The following is a 5,829-nucleotide window of genomic DNA, read 5'->3' as shown; positions in this document are numbered from 1 at the left end:
AATTTTTAATTTGTAAATTTTAATTTGTAATTTGTAATTTTCACATTCGTACTTTTTATTGTAGAAACACCTGAAGAAGCTCTAAATTTAGAGCTACACGTTGTGTTTGGAGTATATTGAATACGTTTGGAACCTAACAACCAGGTGTGGTAGTGTGTGTCAACCCAAGTTTCTTATATATATATATATATATATATATATATATATATATATAATATATTATATAATATATATATATATATATATATATATATATATATATCGCTTGCTCGCTCGCTCGCTCGCTCGTTCGTGCGAGCGCCAACCATTTCTAGTTATACGAGAACATGAAATTCATCAAAATAAAGGTTGACGAGGGATTGTCTCCACTGTCAAACTGTCAAATAATAGCAAAGTTCTAAATTGAATTGTGCCGGGTGCAAAATCACATACGCTAAAATCGTAGGTAATTTAGAATTTGTCGATTCTTAGAGTTTGTGTATAAATAAACGCTGGGTTTGCAAGATGTTTTTTTTTCACGTGTCCTACGATCACTTAAACTTGATCATTAAAGGGAGATTAAGTGCCACAAATAAAGAAAGAAAACAACGTTGGAGGGGTAACTTACCCTACATGTTTTTTTAACATCTCACATTAATGATCGTACATCTAGCGGCAATCGCCATCGATTCGGTCCTTTGAACACAAAAAGTTTATTATAATTATGTTAATTTTGAAGTTGGGAAGATTAAATGAATATGTCTATTGAGAGAATGTTGGTTGTGATAACTTTGACGAAAACCTCCATGTTTGAAATAGACTAAAATCATGATAATTTGACGAAACGGTTCTGTATTTTGTCAGTTCATTAAAGATTAAAATTATTGCTCTTATTATTATTTCAAAGGCTGTTCTGATATATATTATTAATTACATTATTTTATCTTAACAGTGCTCTCGCTCGACTACACAATGGCGCAAAAATGCTCATTTCGAGCCATTGTCTGCCCTGAAAAGCTACTGACTCTGCGGAGATCGCGCATGAAATACAGCAAGCAAAGACGTTCATACGATGGTTACTCAAGCGTATAGTGTTGTGACCTGTGAATTTGCTGTTGTTTCTGGTCATAATACTCCCTCGGAAAAGACAAAATTTCGCCTGTCGTTCAGTTTATGTGACGTGCATAAGGTAGAATGTACAAACCAAAAAGAACATTCAACGGCGTAGTTGCGGTTTAATCTTCACTGATACTAGTATAATTTTATGTTCATGTTTTGGTAGCGGTAAAGTTTCAAAGCAAAACCTTATAAAAAGCCGTATCAATAACGGAATTCCAGCTTTAGAATCAAGAAGGCACGCTGCCACAGTGACCATCGATCTCGATCTCGCAATAAAACGCAATCATTTGATCACTACATATTTTCATGGATTTAAATCCCGGAATTCGGATAAAATCGTGTTAAAGGAACAAATACGTCAAGTTCTGAGTCGGGAAAACCTGTGGGTGCAAATCGACAGAAGATGACGAGCAGCCGGGCACATCACAAGCTGACAAACATTATGATGCCGATGATAGTACGGGTGCTACATGCGACGTAGACAATTGAAATGAACTGGATGCCGATCGTAGGCCTAATAATGTTGGTTAAGCGCTCGCGAAGGCAAAATCAACATCAATCCTGCCTCCTAAAACGTCAAGCCCCCCCCCCCCCGAATTTGATGAATAAGGCAAAAAGTACCCTTTCAATAAACATGTAGAGACAACACTGCTTTTATTTATATAATTATGCACTATATGATCGATGCAACGTCTGGGAATTTATTAAAGACACGTGCCCTGATAATATTACCAGAGCACCAGTTATAACTCTACCTTTCTACACAAAGAAGCGTCTAGACCTTGAAGCTGTTGCTGTGGCGACGGCCAGTGTAAACTTGTCCGCCTATTACGAAGTTTGGTTTGGGGATAGTAAATACTTTTGGGAAGATCTTGAGTACCTCTTGGCAAGCAAAATGAGTAAAATCGATTGAAAAGAAGACCTCCATCGACGACGAACTGCATGGTAATAGGTAATGTCGAATATTTTAAGTTGTCTTTGTGCAATATGTGGCGGAGAAACCGATTAAAAACCCTGGTCAATTGAAGGAAAAGTTCCGTGGTATTAATTGGTCCTAATGCCTTTGGATAAAGGCTATATCATTTCATTAGAATTTGACATGATGGGTGTGTACCGTGTTAGTTATGAAAACTAATCATGGAATGTAAGTTGTAGCTCGTACAACAAGAGCTTCATAGCTGTTAATAAAAAGATTGGATTCGTATAAATAGTTTGATTGAAGCTAAGGTCTTTTTAAGGCTTCGACAATTAAGATTAGGGGTATGTAAAATTACTTTAGTTAGAAGAACCTCTGAAGCTCAAGCAATTTTTAGTCGACTATAATAAACTGGTCTATTGTGACTTATCAATGGTCTAGGCTTATGGTCTAATATAATTTGAATACGGACATAAAAAAAATATTTTGACTTGCTGACCGACTCTCACAACAGACGATTAAAGAAAATGAAAATGTATTAAAATTGAAGTGACCAAGAGAAAAGAATCATGATTTCCCGTTTTCATGCGAAACCTTGACAAAACGAATAGTTGATACAAATGTGAGTTGTTCTCTTCCACTTCAAAAGTGAATAGCCGGAAAAGGTCCAATCTACATACCGGTATCATGTGAGTACTAGCATCGACAAACGCAACATTTTGAAGACGAAACTATTTTTAATGACCTTTGAAAATGCTTTCCTCAAAGCACTGTGGAAAGTGGAACATGTCAAAGAAGACAACTTTCAGGCTTAACTATAAAAGATAAGCGAAATATCAAAATGTTGAGAAGAATCTTCATATTGTTACAACCGTGTCATGATCATTGGCTCTATATTTTGGATTGTCTCCACCATAATTTTACGATATCAATTATTGAAGTTCATATCATAACATAGAATAAAAAATCATGTTTACTAACAAAAGAACACGCGTTTATGGCTGCCTACATTCTCTCACCAGTCTATTATTGGTCAACTAATGTTACGTTTCATGATTAGACCGATCGACGAACTTGATTTACAGATGTAAAAAGCATGTTTCCAATGATTTTATAATCTTTCGCGAGCTATATGTTTGTGAACGTTTAACGTTTAGTATTAGCGGGGACTTTGGTCACTGTCAACTGATTTACAGAGAAATAGTCATGACAGGGAAAACTACTCGCCCTTATTCCCTCATTATATTATATCATGCTACCATGCGCCATTCTGATGGGACGAGAGGTCATTCCACCGATGCTAAAATACTGTTTTACACTGATAGCGAAGGTAAAACGAGTCCCGAAAAAACCGAACCACTCCACATTGTTTCAAAGACCGAGGACAGAATTTTGATACACAGATAAAGTGTGGGTTTGTAACTCCCCTCTTGGTGTAAATAAGCTGGGATCGATAAGGAAAGACATCTCTGAAGCAGCACATTTTGGGTGTGATGCACACAAATATTAGGGCGACAGCGCACCGTAAACTTTGCTTGATATTGCGGGAGGCGAGACGCGATATATCCTACCGCTCTTTAAAATGAAGATAGTATTCGTTCATACACAAATAAATTGACACTTCCTCACAGTAATGGCATGTCAGATATTCTTTACCAAAGTTTTGGCTATAACAGATGGAGATGTCCTAACGATGTAGACCAAGAATTTCAAATAAATAACAATGGGATGACTCCTGGCTACTGCAACGAAATTTGATATCAAATGCAACGAGCGGTGTCACCCGTCCAGCTATCCCTGCATCGGGCAACACACTCTGCATAACTGTTCATCACAGATGCAGTCATCGCAAGTCTTGATTATTTCAAAACCGCTTGTTTTCTGGTACCATTAACGTCCACTTTATCCATCAAAAATAGATCTGTAACTTCAATGTACCACCTCTGAATGACGCGACGGTCGACGTATACCTTATACGCGTATGCGGTACACAATGAGACAAATCTACTTTTAATATGCCAAAAAAGCCAGGACTATTGTTCTTATGTAAATTTACAAAAAAATAATACTTTTTTCTTTTGATTTGAACCCTGGACCCATTTTCTGTGTGACTGCAGCAGTATCCAATGCAATGTCGGTATGAACGTAATGCGTATTTATCGTAGGATACTGTGTGCCTGTACGTAATCTCAAGTTATAAAAATGCTCGGTCTCGGGCGCAGAATTTCCGACGTTCGATCTCTCATTTTCTGCATTTGGGGCTTAAAGTGATGAAAATACCCAAGTAAGACAACAAAGGCACACAAGTTGATATAATATAATAGCAAACACTGCATGAAAACGCAATAATACAGATAAATTCACATTAATGAGTTGCCTGTATTATAGAATAATACACGTGAATTCACATGAATCCACATGAATACAGGCTTTCTGAATACAAGCAATGGATTATTAACTGTATTCACCTGTATATGCACTATTCAGCTAAAATACAGGCAATAATTCATGCTAATACAGTAAGTATTATAGCGTTTTTATGCAGTGAAAATTAATAGCACATTTTGTACATTTTATCCTATGGAAAACGGAAGAAAAACATGATATTGAGAGAAAACCAAAGAATTTAAGGAGAATAAATAATAAAGCGTTGTTAAAAAAAACATAAATTGAAGACCAATCGACTATTTTCGATAAAGAAGATGGCATTTTTTACTCTCAGGGGGATATCAATTGCACCTGAATATTTTCAAGCCTATAGTGATCAATATTCTGACGTAATTCCTGAACGAATTCTGGTTTTGACGATTTCTGTACGATCATCCAGCAGCTGGTTATTCAGTTTATTCATTTGAGCAAAATAGAGACCATCTTCTCTATCGACGTAACGAAACTTGAAGCGAACAGACAATGAGCTGGTTTATTGACAAAAGCCGAGCTTTTACGAACAGCATTGTGCAATGCTGAGCAATCTGAATGACATTATCCGTATGAATAAGACATGACGTCATTCTAAAGATCAAAGCAAATATTAACGGCAGCATGTGATTGCACTCGGAAAAAATCATGAATTAACAAATCTCTCTCTTAACAAATTCGATAATTTTGATCAGTGCACAAACCAAAGTTGCAGAGCCAGAGATACGAACCGGTTGGGGAAGCTTTAAGGATAATACGCCACCGTAAATCTCCTTCTTTCTTCAAAGTTGGTTGGTCGAAGCATGTCAGGAAGTTAGGGTAATTGAATCAGGCTGTCTGATAATATCTTTCCATACAGAGTTAAGTTTATCTTGCCGTCTACTGATATTTTGGACAACGATGACGTGTTTGTAGAAACTTCCCTTGTCCAATTTATAAAAGGGAAGATTGAATTCATTAGAATGTTGAAGCTGAAAATCAATAGTACGTATTAGTATGATTATCGGGAAAAAATTCTTTGAATGTTTGCTTTTCAATCTAGTTGGAATGGCTTGAGAGGCGTATTTCAATAACAGGGATAGAATACGGTCAGCAAGAATTTTCACTGTCTGCAATGAGATCACGGATCGTAGTGACACCAGTATCTACAAACGAGGGCATGGTGTAAGGCGCTGAGTAAAGTGGATGTTAATGAGTGGGTTTGAAACAGTGGCTCTTTAAAAATATCTTTAACGCTTTATGGTAACCCCTGTCGAACTTTATCCAACGAGTTCTGTGAACAACGAGTTTCAATATTTGCCAAGACCAGATGATATTTGTAAGTCCATGACCGCCTCAAGAATGAGTTAAGTAAATAGTTTCAGCAAGAAGTCAATAACGACCTTGCCAGAAAAAAA

Source organism: Ptychodera flava, chromosome 3 (genome assembly GCF_041260155.1).
Source record: "Ptychodera flava strain L36383 chromosome 3, AS_Pfla_20210202, whole genome shotgun sequence".
Lineage (NCBI taxonomy): Eukaryota > Metazoa > Hemichordata > Enteropneusta > Ptychoderidae > Ptychodera > Ptychodera flava.
Note: the sequence above shows the minus strand (reverse complement) of the source record.